Here is a 23,646-nt window from a genome sequence, read left to right on the forward strand (position 1 = left end):
GACTTACAGAACTTGCTGACGCCAATACAGCAGCTATACAGCTCCAATCCGCTTCCCATAAAATCTGGCCGCAGATTTACCCTGGTCAAACGGCTAATCCTGTTTCCTACGACGCTGACCACCTAAGAGTTGGATCTACTTCTTTTTTGACATTGTTTTTTGTCACTCTTAGGGCCTGTTTGGCCGGTCGGATTGGAAGGGCTTGGATGGTATTGGAAGGGATTGAAAGTCAAATCACTGGGATTGGCCTGGCGTGCCAAGCAGTCGGTGATCGATCCCAATCCCATGGATCTTAAGACAATCCCAGACAACACCATCATTACCTTTAAATCCCATCCAATCAACCTAATCCTTTCAAATTCTTTGGGGCGTGTTTGGTTTAGGGATTGGAAGAGATGAGAAGGTTTAATCACGGGATTGGCCGGGTTTCAAAGCAGTTGGATATAGCAATCCGGATATAGCAATCCCATGGATCTCCAGACAATCCATGACAACACCATCATTACCTGTAAAGCCATCTGTCCACCTAATAACATTGATCCCTCCCGATCACCGTCTAAGCGCCCTAAGGGTCGTTTGGGCGGTGGGATTAGAAGGAGCTGGGTGGGATAGGATTCAAAAAACATAACTATTACCCATGGAGATTGCCCCTATTTCCATGGGATAAGATCAATGCCAATACTTTGTTGATAATACGGTGGTACATTGAATGGATATGCCCACCATCATTTGAAATTAATGAAAATAACACACGTGTTATATCTAAATTGTTCATTTGTTTTTAACCTCATTTTATGGCATGAGCCTAAAAATGAAGTAGATCCAAAACTTACGTAGCACAGAAGTTTTCAACGGTAAGTATTCAATCCGTTGCTTTCTATGGTGGGGTTCACTTGAGCATTGGATCTGATTTTTTTTGTCGATGCTCTAAAATAATCTCAACAAATGGGTGGATGGTGTGGATATAGCCCACACATCATGGTGGGACCTACAACAACTTACTAACATTGAGTGAAATTGGCACGGGACCTAATGCAATTACATTTAATGTAATTCCAAGCTTCCCATAAAATCTGGCCGCAGATTTACCCTGGTCAAACGGCTAATCCTGTTTCCTACGACGCTGACCACCTAAGAGTTGGATCTACTTCTTTTTTGACATTGTTTTGGAACGAGCTGACAAAAATGGATAGACTTTGGATAAAACACATGCATTATGGTGGGGCACGGAGCTTTGACACCAGCTAGCTCGCTGCTGTGGGGTCATACCCAAACTGCGTCCAGTGACCTGGACTATTGACATGGTGGGGCTGCCATGTAGATTGGCCACATCCCAAAATCAGCGGGATAAGACTGCAGGATCTCTCTGGTTCAGTGGCCTGCATAAGGAAGGATTTGCTCAAAGAAGAGTTTGTGATCCACATTCAAGCAGAAAAATTCACAACCAGATGGTCCGTAAGGTATGACCGTTGCAATCGTTTGCCAGCAGCTAGAGCTCTACGCGAGTCGAGTTAGCTATGTCAACTCACTTGACTCACCTTGAATCGAAATTGGAGTTGGACCGAGTCGAGCTGGTTTTTGAAGCTGGAAAAATTTTCAAGCTAAGTTGGTGCATACCCAAGCTTGACTTGACTCGGATTGAACCTCAACTCGAATTGGCTCTGTAGCTCAGTTATTTTGATATTGATGCTCTTTGTCAAGTGTTTAATGAAATGACTCAACGAAGTATTGTTTCGGGTGCATACATTGTCCGCAAAATTAGCTGATGGCAAAGGAATGGATACAAAATGAATCACTACAAAAAAATACTTTACATTATAAGACTGCCCTTATATATTGATTTTGATGCTGCTCGCTGAATATCTGATGAAATACCCATAAAGTGTAGAAAATATTTTGCATTCTATAAGAAATTGAAGATGGACTCTGTGTGTTTGAGAAAATGTGGCACAGGCTCAAACACGACTTGAATTGGCCCGAGCCGCCCATTGAATCGAGCTGAGCTAGACAGTCAGGTTCGAGGACTGAGCCGAGCCGAGTTCGAGCTGAGGTTAGCCACTGGTCGAGCCGAGCCGAGCTATGCCAAGCTCGACTCGGTTTGACTTGTGTACAACCCTATCACTAGCCCATCCATGCCATGCTCCTCCGTATCAACTACCTCGATCATTGTGCATAGAGCTGGACAACGAGTTGAACTGAGTTGAGCTCGGCTCGGTTCAACCAACAACCAACCCCAGCTCAAGTTTGGCTTGACTTGGTCCTCAAGCCTAACTAGCCAGTTTAGCTCGGTTTGGTCAACCGCTTGAATCAAGTTCAAGCTTAAGCTTTCGAACTGAGTTCAAGTTTGAGTTCCAGCGTTTAAGTTGAGTTCGAGTCCGCTCGCTGTCGAGTCATGTTCAAATTCTAGTTCGAGGTTGTACATAAAATCCAATGCATAAATTTCAATCCATTTTACAATAAAAGTGAAAATCGAAGATGACTTATAAACGGAAAAGTAAAAATATTACAAAGTTAAATTGTTCACAACATTCGATACATTTATGTCGATATTTACTACAAGAGAAAAAATTTGTTTGTCGAGCTCGAGCTGCTATCTAATTTCTCATATAGGTACTTGTTCACCTCTCCTGAATTAGGGTGGTGAGAGTTTTCTATCATACTCTTATATAATTTGGATTAAAATTTTCAAACTTTATTTATTAGCATATTTATACATAATACCCAACACCCTACAAAATGTATTGAGGTTAGAGAGAAACTTGAATAGTTTATTATTATTTTTCTTTTTTTGCTTGTGTTTGATCTTTATTCGGTATTATGTTGTCATGGAGGACATCATTGATGTTTAAAAACCTCTTCCATACTGTGTTTCAAGGTAAGTTGGAATTGTTCTTCTTCCAATACTAATAATTTGGTTTCCTCTTCTGCCTTAAAAGGTTTAGAAGGGGTGGAATGTTTCTTATTTGAATCTAGAAGGGTTTGAAAAAGAATTCAACCTCTTATCAGGCTTTAGGATATGGTTTTTCATCACCACCGTGACATGTTAGGTGTAACTTAAGCTGATTAGTTTTGTAAACAAAATTTGCTCCACACAGAATCTTCATTTTTTCGGGCCTCGGGGAATGACTAGCGAACCATAGTCCCAAACGTCGGTCAATAGGGCAAATCATGTCATATCTACACTATATATTTTGAAAAAAAAAAAAAGAAGTATTTTGTCACAGTTAGAAAACAAACAAAAATTAAAAACTAACAACCTGGCGTAAAAGCTAAACAAAAGGATACAATATGATAAATGAAAACAATAACGACATATGTTCTAACAATTAATATAACATAAAGAAAATGAAATAAAAGTGATTACATTTCTTCAAATGTATAAATTGTAATACATTCAAGCACACAATAAACCATTTTTAACATATTAACAAATAACAATAATTTATGACTTGCTTCATGTTGATGTTATATTAGGTTCAGTCTCGGCTTGAGACTTGATGTTATCCTCATCTTCATACTTAATATTAAAACTACTACATCCTCAGAACATACACAACTAATCTTGTATATAAATTAATGCTTCAACTGTTTTTGGTGAAAATAAGCTTTGATGCTTCCTCTTGACCCTTTTCAGGCTTTAGGATATGGTTTTGCATCATCACCTTGACATGTTAGGTGTAACCTAAGCTGATTAGTTTTGTAAACAAAATTTGTTTCACACATAATCTTCATTTTTTGGGGCCTTGGGGAATGACTAGCGAACCATAGTCCCAAACGTCGGTCGATAGGTCAAATGATGCCATATTTACACTATATTTTGAAAAAAAAAAAAAAGTATTTTGTCACAGTTAAAAAACAAACAAAAATTAAAAACTAACAACCTGGTGTAAAAGCTAAACAAAAGGATATAATATGATGAATGAAAACAATAATGACATATGTTCTAACAATTAATATAACATAAAGACAATGAAATAAAAGTTATTACATTTCTTCAAATATATAAATTGTAATACATTCAAACACACAATATACCATTTGTAACATATTAACAAATAATAATAATTTATGACTTGCTTCATGTTGATGTTATATTAGGTTCAATCTTAGCTTAAGACTTGATGTTATCCTCATCTTCATACTTAATATTAAAACTACTACATCCTCAGAACATACACAACTAATCTTGTATATAAATTAATACTTCAACTGTTTTTGGTGAAAATAAGCTTTGATGCTTGCTCATGACCCTACTCCCCATGCTAAAAGTGGATTTTGAAGCCACTATTGAAATTGAAATTAGCAATATATCTTGTGCTATCACCGATAATGTAGGGTATTTTTCATCACTCACTCTATTCCTTCACCCCAAAACATGAAAGTCTAAGTCTGGGTACCTTATGATTAGTTCTTTGAGATAGAAGTCTAATTTTGATACATTTGTCTGATTATCTATTTTTCTTGTGCTAAGAAAGACATGTATTCGTCGAACACATTGTCATCGCTTGTAGAAACAATTGGAGCTTTAACTTCTTTATGACCTGTTATGGCTGTCAATAAAGTAGAAATATATGAAGTATATAATTATTTGATTGTGTCACAAACCTTGGATGTTTCGCTTGCCGTCCTTTCAACAGAATAAATTTTCATAAAAATAAACTTAACTAAGTCAAATTTGCATTAAGGATCAAGAATAATAGTTAAGGCTATTAACAAATGACATTCGTCTCACTACCTATCAAACTTCATTTGCAAAATAAGTGCCATCAGTTTTAAAAAATCTTGATTTTTGTTAACACTTTTTTAGAGCTTTCTTAATATTCCGAATAAATGGAAGAAACAGATTTGTGGTAGGATACTTATTAAATATATAAATATATATTCGTGCAGTAATTAAAAAACTTTAAAAAACTTATAAACTTGTTTTGTATTACTTCAATCATCTTTAGTAGACAACCAAGCATACGTTCTATCATGTTGTAATGCCCAAAAAATCGGCACCCTAGTACATAAGACTCTAATGTTGAGTTTCCAAGTGTTAACCAAATGAAAGTACATGTGTGCCTCATTTAGATTCAAATTCATTTTACACATGAGCAATCAACATAGCGCAATTCAAAATTAGCAGATCCAAAGTGATCTAGAGATAACAAAAATCAATGAATATAAGACTAGTAGTAAAAAATACAATACCAATAGTGGTGATTGTCCAAAATAGAGATTATACAAGCCGTAATGAATATACAATAAAATTTACCTATAAAGCACGCCCGATCGGGGATCTAACATATACATGCACAAAATAAGAATTAAAACAAAGCCTTTTAACTTCGCCTAACGCTCCCAAGGCATCACGACAAAAGTGTAAGCTAATCCAAGCTTACCCGCTGGATGCTTCGATAGAACTTACATCAACAACAACGCATGGTTAGTGTCACGCCCCGAACTTAGAAATCGGGCTCACAAAATTCTCAATGACAAAATCCGGCACTGACAACCTCCGTAGTACCCCATTCTCGGCTCCCGACACCCATACATCAGGTTCCGATCCTGAGATCTTATAAGGAAGATTTCTAATATGATTCTGATTCTTAATGAGCATAACCATAAGCATAACGCACGAACAATAACCACAAGAACACCATCATAAAATTTACTATGATAAAAAACTTTGAGTACAATGCGTATGAAAGAAAAATATAAGATAATAAAAATAACAGAAACTCCAGAAGCTCGACTGCACACTCCAACTACGGTGAAGCTACGGCTACATCCTGGCGTCAGCTGCACGCATCAATCGTGCATAAGCTTATAGAAAGCTTAAAAGGTGGTGTAAGTGTGTGCGTAGTATGAATGTGCTCAGAATGCAATGCCAGAGTAATGCGGAATCATGCTGATGGGTACATGAATGTAATCAGCCGTACAAAGGCTATACGATGCAAGATATGAATGTTATCGACCATATCAAGACCATGCGATGCGAGATGCAACTCAAGCATGCTAATCATCATCCAAATCCACATATCAATACAGCTCATCAAATATCAGTACAGTTCTTATTCTGGATAATCACCGGGGTCTAGTACACTCTACGCCAGCTTACCGATGTTATCCGAACGCATAACTAGGAGAGTGGAAGAGACCTCACTATCTGCCTACCAATATTGGGTCTGACTCATCGATAACGGACCCATTCCTCAAGCTAGTCAAACTCAACCTAAAAATTACCTCCTCACTCAGGTGGATAAGGTCACACCCCTTTCCAACCGACCATGACACAGTGAGAGACGGGCCTACTGGTATACGGCCCTCGTGCGCTCATATATCCACTTGGTCTCGACGTTGGAGTCATCCTCTGGTACCATCGGGTCTAGAAATTTTCACCCAGGTACATCTATGGCACCCCGATGCTAGAAACAGTACTTCCGGTATCTAATCCAGCCATACACGATGTGTATGTGGAGGTCATAGCCCTAATGTCGCTAAGGCGTATAAAGTAATCACAATCACTCACAAATGCAAAGTGCATGAATCACGCAGTCTAATCATGCATCAATCCTGCGCACACTGTGCACTCATGTGGGATAACTCTGCCTATCAAGGAGTCCCATGAACCACCTACACTATGGCGTATGCAATGTCCAATCACATCTCATAACAAACATACAGATGATGCGTATGGGCATATATCATGATGCTATGCTGTCATAAACTCATAATCGACAACAGTAGTAGGTATCATTAATCCGCACCGGTAATCGGCATCAATAATTAACCTTGACGCAAGGCGGGGTCCATAGGTGGACAACCGATTATGGATTAATTAAAAATCAATGTGGCCCAAGTATTTGCGTTAATCCACTAGGGAATGATAAGAGTGGGCCTAATAAGGCTTAAGGGAAGGTCACAATGTGAACGTCCAACCATCATTGTCCATCAATGTGGACCTTTAACCAACATTGCTCCCAAGGAATGGTGCTCATAGGGCCAATCGTTTAATGGGCCCACAGCCTCATACAAGGTCCTAATATACATCATCATGGGCCTTGCTTATGAGGCATATACGCATCATATTGGGCCTCACTCATGAGCCAATATATGGGACCAATCGTATAATGGGCCCACGGCCTCATATAAGAGCCTAATATACATGGGCCTCGCTTATAGGGCATATACACATCACAATATATATATATATATATCACATCGAGCCGAATCAAATGGGCCGAGTCAAATGGATCGATGCAAATGGGCAGGTATAAATGGGCCGAATCAATTGGGCCAATCAAATGGGCCGAGTCAAATACACCATTCATCCATCTATAGAGATCATTTTAGAGCATTATCCAAACAATGAATCAGATCCAAAGATCATCTGGACCATACCACAAATAACAGTAGCGTTAATAATTTCAACTATTAAAATTTAGAGGGGCCCACCATAGCGTTTATTTTCCACCCAGTCAGTTTATAAGCTCACAAAGACCTGAGCTGAGAGGGAAACAAATTTCATATTGGTCCAAAACCTCTCTGACCCAAAAGGGGTCTAAATGGTAGGCGTTTAACTTCACTATTCCTGCAGTGTGGTCCACCTGATAATTGGATTTGTCATATTTTTAGCCTCAAGTCTTGAGATGAGCCGCCACATGAATGAATGGTTTAGATACAACACATACAGCAGCGAGCCCTACGGGACTGATGTTGTCATGGGGCCCACTGATGGTTGGCATAGATAAAGTACATACATCGTTGTGGGGTCCACGCACGTGGCTGTCCACCAAGTGAATGAATAATTTAGATGGAAGACATCCATCATGGTGAGGCCGCTGGAACGTTAGATGGATGGATGGCGTGATACATACATACATCATGGTAGGTCCCACAGTAGATGGGCCCCACAACAACCTCTTTTTTTTAGCTGCGAGAGATGTAGCATCAGCTGCTGCTGATGGTCCTCCTTCAAATGACTTGCAATAGTAAAATAGTAAACTCGTGAATATAATAACAACTACTGATAAGCAGACCTGTAAGAAGAAGAAAAAGAAAATTGAGACGGTTGTGATCATCAAATGAGCAAACTTGTAAGAAATAAATATTCTCATTCATGTGTGTGTGTGTGTGTGTGTGAGAGAGAGAGAGAGAGAGAGAGAGAGAGAGAGAGAGAGGGTGAGAGATCGAGATAAAGAGAGAGGGTTGAGGGAGGGGATTAGGGTGACAGAGAGAGAGGAGACGATAGTACACACACTCCATGTTAGCCACCCCGACTAGGGATCGATGCTAAGACCTCAAGTGTTGAAACAAGATATCTCCATTTAGTCTGCCAGTTGAGCTATGGATCTGGGTGTGCACTTCACGGTGGAGTCCCACCGTCCATGATGGACGGTGTAGACAAAACATAAATTAGTGGGGCCCACTACATCAGAACGGAGAGAGAGAGAGACGGTGATGGAGGGACCCCACCACTATGGGTCCCTCATGATTACAACATACATAAAAATGGGTCCCACCTACAAGTGGACCCTCAAATGCAAATCGACGGTAGAACACCCACCTATCGGCCTCTTTCTTTAGCTCCTTGGACTTGTATGCTCCCTGCCTTCAACTTTGATGGAGATTGATGGAGTTTTGATGGTGGGGATAAGAGATGAGAGGGTGGAAAAGTGGGCTACACTTGATGATTTGGGAGAGCTTGGGAAGGCTTGGACATGGGGTGTTGCTTGGGAGGTTTGAGAAATGAGAGAGAGATAAGTGATGGGATGATATGGATGGATGTTGTAAGGAAGGGAATGGGGAGGTAAGGTCTTATTTGAAACTTTTGTAAAAGAGGGATGGGTAGGGGAGAGAGAGAGAGTTGACTTGTGGAAAAAGGAGGGATGGGTGTTGGTACTTGATGTATGGAGTGTACTTGATTGATTGATTAATGGGACATGTTGTAGAGATTTTCTCGAGCCGACTTTGGTATGCAGGACTCGGCTTAAGATCGCGCGTAAACATTAGATACGGGTCGAGGGTTTTCAAAATTCGACCGAAAGGACCGCGGAAGCCTACGAAATGGTACAGTATAGGATACGGGCCTTACAGTTGGTGTTTTAAAATATCATCCCAAGTGGGAGTGAGTAGCTAACTCAGTGGTTCCATTAGTTTTAAGTTACACATGTTATCGACTTAATCGGCGCAGTTAATGATAAACAACCAATCAAGCATTTTCTAAATACTCTTGTTAAATGTATAATTGAGATTATGAAATAATGCATGCGCCTTACAATCCAACACTCCTTCACAAGTGACTTCAATGCCGATTTCGCAAATGCCAACACCCCCTCACAAGCGACTTCAATGCTGATTTCGCAAATGCTAAAACTTCCTCACAAACAACTTTAACACTAAATCGTAACTTATCATAGGGTATGCATGATTAGCCAAGTGATTATTAATTTCAATTCATATATTAGATTGGTAAAGCAAAGATACCAACATTATGTCACGAGTCCTTATCCGGTTTGCGTAACTTGTTGCGGCACGTAGTGACTCTTCAACAGTGTCCCTTGATCTAAATTTAGGTATCACATGTTTATCTCACAAATCAGTGATTCTAAAGGTATGACTACCAAAAAATCGAGCAAAGGCTATGGATGTTAAAAGCATTTAGCTACGGATTAAATCCATAGCAAATATAGCTACAGATTTAATCCATAGCTAAATCCTAACTGATTTGTAGCTAAAGCATACCTCCTCACCTAATCGTTATTAAACATAGATGGTGCTTAAGGGGCTCCATGGGGTCCATTGGAATATATGTGGTTGATCTAAGCCACCCATCAATTCTGATATATAATTTTAGTGGATGAGCTCAAAAATTATATAAATTAAATGTCTAAGTGGACCACATCATAAGAAATAATAAAAATTAAATATCTACTGTTAATATGTTGTGTGGTCTCCTTACAGATTCGATCTGACTCATTTTTTGTATCAGTACTTAAAATAATAATTTAAAATTAATGGACGGAGTGGATATATAAAATACATCACAGTGGGCCCCACGGTCCTAAAACCCAACGTCCCAAAAGGGTCGTCCGTCACGCGCACCTCCAAAAACCAAAGCGCCTCCCCAAAACCAATACCTATCCGTCCACCCTTTTCTCCCACGCGCAGTAGACGAAAACCCATTTCTCAATCTCTCTCTCCATCTCTCTCTCTCGCACTCAGCCTCTCTCTTTCCCTTGCCCTCTCTCAATCTCCCGCTCTCCCTCACCCTCTCTCCCTGTCTCTTGGCCACATTCCCCTCTCTCTGTTTTCAAAACCCCCTTTCGCCACAAGGAGAAAAAGAAGGATACATCGCCGGCATTGAAGAGGATGGACCATCCCGCCTCGGATTGCAAAGGATTCGAGGGATGGAAGCAAATCCCTCCCAATCCCGCCTCAGAAATCTGCCATCTCCGTCTCGGGCTGATGGACGACTTTATTCTTCCCTGGTGACGCTGGTAGTGGGTAACAGTTATAAAAATGGAGGTGGGGTAGAAGGACTTCCGAGGCATATCATCTTCTCTGTCAGGTAACCCTTTTCTTTCTTCTATCTGATTTTATTTTCAGAGCCCCTTTTCTGTTAGTGCTGACGATTCTGTTCATCTGCCGCAAGAAGAGAAGAAGGAGTCACGAGTCATTGGATTATTACGGACATCCACCGTCAACGCATCCGCAGAAAAGTAATTTCTTCGATCTCTCATACATTTTCTTTTATTTTTCTTTTTATCCAGTTGGTTGATGCATGTTATCTGCGAAATTTCTCTTATTTTTTGGATTTGAATCGAAAATTAGATAATGCCATAAAATAATGATTTCTGGTGTATGCATGGTTCTTGGAGATCGATTTTTTGTAGGAAACCTCGATCATTGCCCCAGATTATAAAATCTGGATTAGACGATTGTTGGGAGAAAATGGGAGTTGTTTTGGGTTGGGAAAAATGTTGTTTTTCAGTTTCATCATATGAATTGCTGAAAATTTGGTTCCATTCTCGATCGGTGACTATGAATTTGAAGTTTTGATTTCGTCATTGAAGCATGATTCCTCATTGGTCAAATTTGACTCGGAGATATGGAGGATTTTTTAGGGTTTTAAGATCTCCATTTAGAAGTAAGATTTCTACAAATTTAATCTATTTAACATGGTCTTTTGCATTGATGCAATAAAATTTATTGCAAACATGGTTGGGTGCATGTTTGAGCTTGAGTCCAGTCGGTTAGTTTGTAACACTAGTAGAAGGAAGATCAGATTTAGTCCTGCTGGTTTAGTAACGAATAAAATTTATTTGAGGAAAAGGCAGGTGGAGTTTTGAGCCCTTTTAGAAAAACTATAGCAAGTTAAGATTGTGCACTCTGTTCATGCATAACAAGGGATTCATGCTTTGTGATTTGAGGTGGGTTTGCTTGCAGACATGCTGCTTGAGCTTGTTATAATATGCACACACACAAAAAAAAAGAAAAAGAAAACACATATTCAAGGCGTATCAGCTCAAGCTAAGAAGGACAATTGCAAGTGTGGATCCCTACATGGTATCTGTAAGATCACGCCAAGCTTTTAAGTTAATTGGAAAGGTTGAAATGTTTGTGTTCTATGATGTTAGACTAACCAATTGGCTAGTTTTAAAATGTTTTGAATTTATATGTATTTATGGCTTTTAAAGTTTCTTTTTCTTTTTCTTTTTCTTTTTTAATCATCTTAGTCTTTCTTTTCTTTTTTTAAGAAAACTGTGGAAATGAAATTGACTTCCAAAGATGTGATGTTTGGAAATAGGGGAAACATCACATCTTTGGAATTCAATTTCATTTCCACAGTTTTCCACCAATTCGAAAGAATGTTGTAGTCTGAGAAATGAATCACATACAGGCACTGCAAACCCATTGGCAAAAATCAGGCTAGTGCACCCATATATTTGTTTTCATTAATTGATCCTTTCCACCTCAACACTAGTGCCCACCTGATTTTTAGATCAGACTCAATTTGAGCTTTGCTTTAAACATTTGTATTCTCGTTATTTTCTCTATTGCCCACCTGATTTTTAGATCAGACTCAACTAAGTTTCATTTAGTTCTTACAAATTCCATTTTGTTGTACAGTCCATGTTCAGTTTATCACTCGTCTACTGAATCACACATTTATTTTAGCTTGTGGTGTATTCTAATATTATGTGGTCTCTATTTCACTTGCAAGCGGTGTTTCTGTAATTTGTAGGAGTGTAATGCTAGAATTATGTATAGGCTGTATACTTCTCATCTTTATCTATGATTAACACCCATCAGGTTATCAAGCTAACCCTTACATTTATATTTAATTGTTGAGTTGTGAATTAACTCCTTTATGGGGATCCAGGGACATTCTTGATTCTAAACTGAGGTTTCAGCTTGTGCTCATTTATCATTTTGGAATCAAACTCAACACTAGGTTGATGGATAATTATACTTTCCTTTCAACAAAATCTATTTGTTGCTGATATAAGAACAAAAGACTCGATGTTCACTTATTTTATTCGATCAGCAGCAAGAAATCTTAAGAAGTGGAAAGAAGAAATAGAGGTAGAGAAGAATGCATAATGTGGAGTCAATCAAAGAGCCAGGAAACATTCATGATATTTTTTACCTGCAGAAAATAAGATCCTGTTTGGATGCTTACATCCATCAATCTTGGAGTCATTAATCTAAAGATTTGCCTCAGATCCAATGTTTGGGGCCTCCAGGGTTTGGCAAGTCTCATGATAGGTGCTGCTCCCACTTTGAATCATGCTTCCAACTTCTCCTGCTTCTTCATTGTTTATGCTTGCTAACATTTGAAATGGATGGTTCCCTGCTCCTACACTCAAATTTGTGCCACTTCCTTGAAATGAAAGAAAACAATAAAAAAGGGAACCTAGAAAGAACATTCACATTGATCCTGTAAGGACCAACTGCTTGTAGTCTACGCTGACAAATAATTGATTGACAAAACATAAACAATCATGTGAGAATCATCTTAAGGCATAGTAATTTGTATCAGTATAACTGGCTTTCTTGGGTAATGAAAGAAGATTGACGGGTCGTCATGAAACTGCAGATATCCTCACATTTTCTTGGGTAAGGAAAATAAGTGGGATGAATACACGAATATTGGGAAAAACTAGCTTAACCATTTTGTTTTCTTTTCATTTTTCTCCAAATCCAAATAACTTGATTAAGGTCGAGTGATTATCAAAATTTTCAAATGGTTTTGCTGTCATACAACATACACACTCGATACTGGACTTTAAACATTATTCATATCTCATCCAAAATCTTCATGGAACTTTAATTAGGTTAATCTAGGATCATTAGATTGGTGTGGTTCTTTGTGTGTGGCCAAACAGATGAATAGTCCAGATCCCATAAATGTGAGTGCTTGTTAACTAACTTAGACATTGATGTTTATAACACTAGGTCACACACATCAATGCTGGTACGCATGGGACACCCAAGCCATGTATCAGGTGGAACCAACAGTGTATTTCATTTCAGGCTGGTTAATTGTCATGTAGACCATACATTTTCTAAAAAACTAAAATAAAATTGGATGGTCTGGAATAGTTTCAAGTTGCAAATTGTTTTGGTCCATCTGTTGTTTTCATATCATACCTGCAGTGAAGAGAAATGGGTTAGATTTTATAAACGGGTTGTGTACTTTTATAAATGGGTTGGATTTTGTTAAATAAAATGAAATTGCTGATTTTATAAATGTGTTGCAGGTAAAGATATTGGCCGGAGCGGTGTTTGGTTCAAAATAATGTGATATTGGCTGCTATTCATGGTGGTCCGCACTTGGTGAACAACCCAAAAATGAGCCCTTCGCTGATGATATTCCACAGTTTGAGGTCCCTATTGCTGTGATCCACCCTGTTCCAAGTCTAGTAAGAAATGAAAGTATTTTTATTTCTCTTGATGTGGGCTCATCTGTTCTGCATTTTTCAGCTAAGACACATCATTCGTTCTCCTTCTTACAATTAGGATACAAAGATACTCCAAATAGTTAACATATTTGCATTTTATATCATCCTATACTTCAATTTCAAGTATAAATATGAAACTCATGGCATATCAATGTTGCAAGTGGTACAATAGACCAGTCGGTGCCATGTGTGAGGTTCCAAAGGGAGCCACAGGGGTTGTTTAATGACTGATGCTAAGCATTTCAGCGGTTGGTAGTTTGTTTCCAGCTGGCAACCAATCACGTCCAGAAAGCACTTAAATTTTTAATTGATTGTTTTGTTTTCTTCTCCAACTGGAAATTGGCACTGTTTATGGTCATCAATCATTATATAGCCCATGTTGCATGAGAATGCCATTAACACTTAAAGAAAGAAGGCAAATGGAATGCTTCAGTTTTGTCTGCTTCCCCAACTTTCAAAAAATGTTTGTGAATGAAGAGGCTCTAATCTTGAATGAAGGCAAATGCTCGACTATGAAAAAATTCCACACAGTTTATGTCCAACTAATACTTACAGTGTTCTCATCTGGGACCTTTCCAATTTCTGATTAGGTTTTATTTTTAAATTTCTCAATGATATTGTCTTAAAAGTTGAACTGAACGATGTGCAATTTCAGTTTTAATAATTCATTGCTTTGAAGCATTTCTGGACATTTTTGTTATGTGTATGCATGATTTGCACACGATCTTATTTTCTTTCTTTTTTTTTTTTAATTTATAAAATTTATCTCCAATGAATGTTGATGCCCACCTAGGATCTCTTACAAGTATGTCATGTTAGCCCATTGATGTTGTGAAGGAAACACTGTTCGCATGTAGTTTCTTGACATTTCGTGTTATACCGATAATGGTAGAGTGAGGGTTTCAACAACAAATCTTGACTTTGATTTTTCTAGACATGTACTTGTGAGTTTGATTTATCTGGCATTTAAAGTAGCTGCTGATTATTTTAATATTTAGAATTCTATTTGTCAGGAGCGCCACAAACCAAAACCTTAACCTAAACTTGAAAACCCAAACCTCAACCCGATCTCGAACCTAAACCCGATTTCCTAAACCTAAACCTTAAGCTATTCTCAATTCCCTAAAGCTATAACCTATAAGCTATAAGCTATAACCTAAACCTAAACCTAAACCTAAAACCTAAATGTATTCTCAAATCCTTAAATGGGAGCTGATGCTTTCGGAGTTTGAACTCATTCTTTTGAAAAATAGAAAAATGGTGGATTTTCTTGTTAAAAAGAAAATGGAAGATGGATTGAAAAAACATAAAAGAGATTTTTTTTTTCTTCTTTTTTGCTTCAAGAGAGAGAGACGGAGATGTGAGAGTGGGAAAATTGAGGGAGAGAGTGGGGGAATGAAGTGACCGCGTGAGATTTGAAAATAACATTTCACATGCGTGGCTATGAGAGGTGTCTATGGATGCAGATTTTTACTTGCCCATCTTTGTTCATGAAAACTTTAAGTTAATGTTGGAAAAGTAATTACTTTATTACTATTATTATTATTTAATTATATAAGGTTTTTACATTTTATTTAATTATATAAGGTTAAACCTAAACCTATAACCTAACCTAAACCTAAACCTATAACCTGAACTCGATTTTCTAAACCTTAACCTATAACCTAACCTAAACCTAAACCTATAACCCGAACTCGATTTCCTAAACCTATACCTTAACGTTTTCTCCAATCCCTAAACCTAAACCTAAACCTAATCCTAATCTCAACTCCCTAACGTAAACCTAAACATAAACTTGAAAACCCAAACCTAAACCCGATCCTGAACCCGAACTCGATTTCCTAAACCTATACTTATAACCTTAATCTAAACCTATTCTCAAATCCTAAAACCTATAACCTAAACCTAAACTTAAACCTTAACCTAAACCTAAACCTTAACCTATAACCTTAACCTATAACTTAAACTCAATTTCCTAAACCTTAACCTATAACCTAACCTAAACCTAAACCTATAACCCGAACCAGATTTCCTAAACCTAAACCTTAACGTATTCTCAAATCCCTAAACCTAAACCTACACCTAATCCTAACCTAAACCTAAACCTAAACCCTATAACCTTAACCTAAACCTATAACCTATAACCTAAACCTTAACCTAAACCTATAACCTAAACCTAAACCTAAACTTATAACCTAAACCTATTCTCAAATCCCAAAACCTATAACCTAAACTTATAACCTTAACCTATAACCCAACTTAAACCTAAACCTATTCTCAAATCCCAAAACTTATAACCTAAACCTAAACCTTAACCTGTAACCCAACCTAAACCTATTCTCAAATCCCAAAACTTATAACGTATGTCTCTTGTCAAGAATGCACGTGTAGTTCATCAAACAATATATTATGTGATATCATGTGCGTGATATCTATGTTGTAATTACAGTTATCTATAATAATAATAATTTGTTCATTATAGTGCATTCACAATAGTTATCATTGTACTTACAGTTATTGATTATGTGACAGGTTTTCAGGTGAGATGCTCGAGTTTCAAAACAAAACAGTCTGCGGTTTTGAGAAGCGATTTTCAGGATGTATGTGTGTTTCAGGGGCCATCTGCACCTTGAAAGCATACAATGGAAGGTAAAGAAAACCCTCAAGTTCCATTCTTTGAATCATAAAAAGGTATTTGTGCTGAATCCCATGCATTGGCAATATTAGGCATGCTCATGAGCAGGACATGCATAATTTCATAAAAATTGATGGAGCAGACCGGATGTGCGTCGGAGCTATCCAGATATTGAGTTGGGGTCCCTAGAAGGTGGGAACCGCTGTTACGACCATGATGAAGCTGTTCATTTCCTATAGATAGCATTGGAGTGGCCTGACCATTTGGACAAGCCGTGTGTATGTATTTGGTCATCATTAATGGAGTAGACCCGAATGTGCGTCAGAGCTATCCGGATGAGCGGGGGTCCCTGGAAGATGGGAATCGCTGTTATGACCATGATGAAGCTGTCCATTTCCTATGGACAGCATTAGAAGGGCCTGGCCAATTGGAGACAGTCGTGTTTATATTTGTATTTGTAGGGACCACACCCTTATCCTATAACCTAAACCTATTCTCAAATCCAAAACCTATAACTACAACCTAAACCTTAACCTAAACCTATAACCTAAAAGCTAAACCTATAACCTAAACTCAATTCCCAAAACTCTAACCTACAACCTAACCTAAACCTATACTTATAACTTAAACCTATTCTCAAATCCCAAAACCTATAACTACAACCTAAACCTTAACCTTCACCTATAACCGATAACCTATAACATGAACCTATAACCTAAACTCAATTCCCTAAACCTTATCCTATAACCTAATCTAAACTTATACTTATAACCTAAACCTAAACCTTAACCTATTGTCAATTCCCCAAACCTATAACTTATAATCTAAACCTAAACCTTAACCTAAACTTAAACCTAAACCTTAACCTATACCTATAACCTTAACCTAAACCAAAACCTATGACCTAAAATCTTAACCTATAACCTAAACCTAAACCTAAACCTTAACCTAAACCTATAACATTAACCTAAAACCTAAAACCTAAACCTAAACCTGAAACCTAAATGTATTCTCAAATCCCTAAACCTAAAGCTACATCTAATCCTAATCTCAACTCTCTAACCTAAACCTAAACCTAAACTTAAAAATCCAAACCTAAACCCGATCCCGAACCCGAACCCGATTTCCTAAACCTAAACCTTAACCTATTCTCAATTCCCTAAACCTATAGCTTATAACTTAAACCTAAACCTAAACCTAAACCTAAACCTTATCCTAAAACCTAAAACCTTAACCTATACCTATAACCTTAACCTAAATGTAAACGTAAACATTAACCTAAACAAATAACCTTAACCTAAAACCTAAAACCTAAAACCTAAACCTAAACCTAAAACCTAAATGTATTCTCAAATCCCTAAACCTAAACCTACACCTAATCCTAATCTCAACTCTCTAACCTAAACCTAAACCTAAACTTGAAAACCCAAACATAAACCCGATCCCGAACCCGAACCCGATTTCCTAAACCTAAACCTTAACCTATTCTCAATTCCCTAAACCAATAGCTTATAACCTAAACCTAAACCTTAACCTAAACCTCGACCTTAACCTTAACCTAAACCTATAACCTTAACCTAATTCAAAACCTATGACCTAAAACCTTAACCTATAACATAAACCTCAACCTTAACCTAAACCTAAACCTAAACCTCGACCTTAACCTTAACCTAAACCTAAACCTTAACCTATAACCTAAAACCTAAACCTAAACCTAAAACCTAAATGTATTCTCAAATCCCTAAACCTAAACCTATACCAAAACTAAAACCTATATCCTAAACCCGAACCCATTCTCAAATCCTATAACCTAAACCTAAACCTAAAACCTAAACCAAAACCAATAACCTAAACCAAAACCAAAACCGATAGCCTAAACCCGAACCCATTCTCAAATCCAAAAACCTATAACTTAAACCTAAACCTTAACCTAAACCGTTAACCTATAACCTAAATCAAAACCTATAACCTATAACCTAAACCAAAACCCATTATCAAATCCCAAAACCTATAACCTAAACCGAAACCAAAACCTATAAGCTAAACTCAAATCCTGAAACCTAAACCTAAACCTAATCCTATAACCTAAACTCAAATCCTTAAACCTTAACTTATAACCTAACTTAAACCTATACTTATAACCTAAAACTATTCTCAAATCCCAAAACCTATAACCTAAACCTAACCTTTCCCTAAACCTATAACCTAAACTCAATTCCCTAAACCTAAACCTAGACCTAAACCTAAACCTATAGCCTAAACTCAAATCCCTAAACCTTAACTTATAACCTAACCTAAACCTATACTTATAACCTAAAACTATTCCCAAATCCCAAAACCTATAACCTAAACCTACCCTTTCCCTAAACCTATAACCTAAACTCAATTCCCTAAAGTTAAACCTACATCTAATCCTAATCTCAACTCCCTAACCTAAACCTAAACCTAAACTTAAACTTGAAAATCCAAACTTAAACCCAATCCCGAACTGAACCCGATTTCTTAAACCTAAACAATAATCCATTCTCAAATCCAAAAACCTATAGCCTAAACCTAAATCAAAACCAAAACTTATAACCTAAACCTAAATCCATTCTCAAATCCCAAAACCTATAACCTAAACCAAAACCAAAACCTATAACCTAAACCCGAACCCATTCTCAAATCCCAAAACCTATAACCTAAACCTAAACCTTAACCTAAACCTATAACCTATAACCAAAACCTATAACCTAAACCCGAACCCATTCTCAAATCCCAAAACCTATAACCTAAACCTAAACCTTAACCTAAACCTATAACCTAAATCAAAACCAAAACCTAAACCTAAAACCTAAACCTATAACCTATAACCTAAATCAAAACCTATTACCCTTCTCTAAACCTTAACCTAAACCTATAACCTATAACCTAAATCAAAATCAAAACCAAAACCTAAAACCTATAACCTAAATCAAAATATACAAACATATAACCAAAACCAAAACCAAAACCAAAACCTATATCCTAAACCCGAACACATTCTCAAATCCTATAACCTATAACTTAAACCTAAAACCTATAACCTAAACCAAAATCTATAACCTAAACCAAAAGCAAAAACCTATAGCCTAAACCCGAACCCATTCTCAAATCCAAAACCTATAACCTAAACCGTTAACCTATAACCTAAATCCTGTTAACCTATAACCTAAATCAAAACCTATAACCTAAACCAAAACCAAAACCTATAACCTAAACCCGAACCCATTATCAAATCCAAAAACTTATAACCTAAACCAAAACCAAAACCTATAACCGAAACCCAAACCCATTCTCAAATCCCAAAACCCAAACCTAAACCTAAACCTAAACCTATAACCTAAACTCATATCCCTAAACCTAATCCTATAACCTAAACGCAAATCCCTAAACCTTAACTTATAACCTAACCTAAACCTATACTTATAACCTAAAACTATTCTCAAATCCCAAAACCTATAACCTAAACCTAACCTTTCCCTAAACCTATAACCTAAACTCAATTCCCTAAACCTAAACCTAGACCTAAACCTAAACCTATAGCCTAAACTCAAATCCCTAAACCTTAACCTATAACCTAACCTAAACCTATACTTATAACCTAAAACTATTCCCAAATCCCAAAACCTATAACCTAAACCTAACCTTTCCCTAAACCTATAACCTAAACTCAATTCCCTAAAGCTAAACCTACATCTAATCCTAATCTCAACTCCCTAACCTAATCCCCAACTCCGAACCCGATTTCCTAAACCCAAACTTAAACCTAATCCCGAACTCGAACCCGATTTCCTAAACCTAAACCTAAACTTGAAAACCCAAACTTAAACCCAATCCCGAACCTAAACCCGATTTCCTAAACCTAAACCATAACCCATTCTCAAATCCAAAAACCTATAACCTAAACCTAAACCAAAACCAAAACTTATAACCTAAACCCGAACCCCTTCTCAAATCCCAAAACCTATAACCTAAACCAAAACCAAAACCTATAACCTAAACCCGAACCTATTCTCAAATCCCAAAACCTATAACCTAAACCCAAAACCTAAACCTATAACCTAAATCAAAACCAAAACCTAAACCTAAAACCTAAACCTATAACCTATAACCTAAATCAAAACCTATTACCTTTCCCTAAACCTTAACCTAAACCTATAACCTATAACCTAAATCAAAACCAAAACCAAAACCTATAACCTAAACCTATAACCTATAACCTAAATCAAAACATATAACCAAAACTTATATCCTAAACCCGAATACATTCTCAAAACCTAAACCTAAACCTCAAACCTCTAACCTAAACCAAAACCTATAACCTAAACCAAAACCAAAACCTATATCCTAAACCCGAACCCATTCTCAAATCCAAAAACCTATAACCTTAACCTAAACCGTTAACCTATAACCTAAATCAAAACTTATAACCAAAACCAAAACTAAAACCTATAACCTAAACCCAAACCCATTATCAAATCCCAAAACCTATAACCTAAACCCGAACCCATTCTCAAGTCCCTAAACCTAAAACCTAAACATAAACCTATAACCTAAACTCAAACCCCTAAACCTAAACCTAAACCTAATCCTATAACCTAAACTCAAACCCTTAAACCTAAACCTAAACCTAATCCTATAACCTAAACTCAAATCCTTAAACCTTAACTTATAACTTAACCTAAACCTATACTTATAACCTAAAACTATTCTCAAATCCCAAAACCTATAACCTAAACCTAACCTTTCCCTAAACCTATAACCTAAACTCAATTCCCTAAACAACCTAGACCTAAACCTAAACCTATAGCCTAAACTCAAATCCCTAAACCTTAACATATAACCTAACCTAAACCTATACTTATAACTTAAAACTATTCCCAAATCCCAAAACCTATTACCGAAACCTATAACCTAAACTCAATTCGCTAAAGCTAAACCTACACCTAATCCTAATCTCAACTCCCTAACCTAAACCTAAACCTAAACCTAAACCTAAACTTGAAAACCCAAACTTAAACCCAATCCCGAACCTGAACCCCAAATCCAAAAACCTATAACCTAAACCTAAACCAAAACCAAAACTTATAACCTAAACCCGAACCCATTCTCAAATCCCAAAACCTATAACCTAAACCAAAACTAAAACCTATAACCTAAACCCGAACCCATTCTCAAATCCCAAAACCTATAACCTTAACCTAAACCTATAACCTATAACCTAAACCAAAACCTATAACCTAAACCAAAACCAAAACCTATAACCTAAGCCCGAACCCATTCTCAAATCCCAAAACCTATAACCTAAACCTAAACCTAAACCTATAACCTAAACTAAAACCTATAACCTAAACCTAAACCTTAACCTAAACCTATAACCTATAACCTAAATCAAAACCTATAACCTAAACCAAAACCAAAACTTATAACCTAAACCCGAACCCCTTCTCAAATCCCAAAACCTATAACCTAAACCAAAACCAAAACCAAAACCAATAACTTAAACCAAAACCAAAACCTATAACATAAACCCGAACCCATTCTCAAATCCCAAAACCTATAACCTAAACCTAAACCGTAACCTAATCCTATAACCTAAACTCAAATCCCTAAACCTTAACCTATAACCTAACCTAAATCTATACTTATAACCTAAAACTATTCCCAAATCCCAAAACCTATAACCTAAACCTAACCTCTCCCTAAACCTATAACCTAAACTCAATTCCCTAAACCTAAACCTACACCTAATCCTAATCTCAACTCCCTAACCTAAACCTAAACCTAAACTTGAAAACCCAAACTTAAACCCAATCCCGAACCTGAACCCGATTTCCTAAACCTAAACCATAACCCATTCTCAATTCCCTAAAGCTATAACCTATAACCTAAACCTAAACCTAAACCTAAACCTAAACCTAACCTAAACTTATAACCTTTCCCTAAACCTTTAACTTAAACCTAAACTTAAAACCTAAATGTATTCTCAAATCCTTAAACCCAAACCTACACCTAATCCTAATCTCAACCCCTTAACCTAAAACTAAACTTGAAAATCCAAACCTAAACCCGATCCTGAACCCGAACCCGAACTCAATTATCTAAACCTAAACCTTAACCTATAATCAAGTTCCCAAAAGCTATAACCTATAACCTAAACCTAAACCTATAACCTAAACCTAAACCTTAACCTAAACCAAAACCTATAACCTAAACCTTAACCTATAACCTAAACTTAATTATAACCTATAGCCTAACCTTAACTTAAACCTATAACCTAAACCTAAACCAAAACCTATGATCATATGGTGAGACCATTTCTTTTGTGTCAATTTCATTCCTCTTTGAGTTTTTTTAATTCATTAAGAAAAAAAAAGTGGTTATACGTGATGCACTTCTTTCACTGTCTTTCTTTTTCCCAATGAGCATTCTAATTTATGAATGACATGACTGTTTGTAGGATGATGGAATATACGAAGCTGTTGAAATTTCAGGGTGAAGTCGAGCACATTTCTCTAATGAAGCCAAAGATTTGTATTTTCAGCATTATTGTAATTGTAACTGTAATTGATTGAATGAATTGGATTGTAATTGATTGTAATTGTAATTGATTGAATGAAGGATTGTAATTGAATGAATGAATGATGTAATTGATTGAATGAAGGATTGTAATTGTAATTGATTGAATGAAGGATTGTAATTGAATGAATGAATGATGTAATTGATTGAATAAAGGATTGTAATTGAATGAATGAATGATTGTACAGGTGGTAATTGAATGAACAAATGATTTAATTTTTTAATGTACAAAATAGCTACGGATATTGACCGTAGCCACTAAATCAGACAGGTGTAGCCTTTTCAATTTTGGCATATTGCTACGGACTTTTAGCTACAAATAATATCCGTAGCTGTTTCAAGTTTTCGCTACAGATATAATTGCTACGGATTATATCTGTAGCTGTTGTAACCTATAGCTACGGATTAAATCCGTAGCCATAGGTTCCAGACCTATTGTTACGGCACCTACGACAACGG

General features: G+C 36.9%; 1 long non-coding RNA gene across 1 annotated transcript; it reads left to right on the forward strand.

Moving 5' to 3' along the window:
* Nucleotides 1-16,488: 16,488 nt before the first annotated feature.
* Nucleotides 16,489-23,246, forward strand: LOC131253881 (uncharacterized). Its single transcript, XR_009175329.1, has 2 exons — nt 16,489-16,601; nt 23,069-23,246. It is a non-coding gene; the product is annotated as an uncharacterized LOC131253881 (long non-coding RNA).
* The last annotated feature ends 400 nt before the right edge of the window (nt 23,247-23,646 follow it).

The sequence above is a fragment of the Magnolia sinica genome, chromosome 8 (genome assembly GCF_029962835.1).
Source record: "Magnolia sinica isolate HGM2019 chromosome 8, MsV1, whole genome shotgun sequence".
Classification (NCBI taxonomy): domain Eukaryota; kingdom Viridiplantae; phylum Streptophyta; class Magnoliopsida; order Magnoliales; family Magnoliaceae; genus Magnolia; species Magnolia sinica.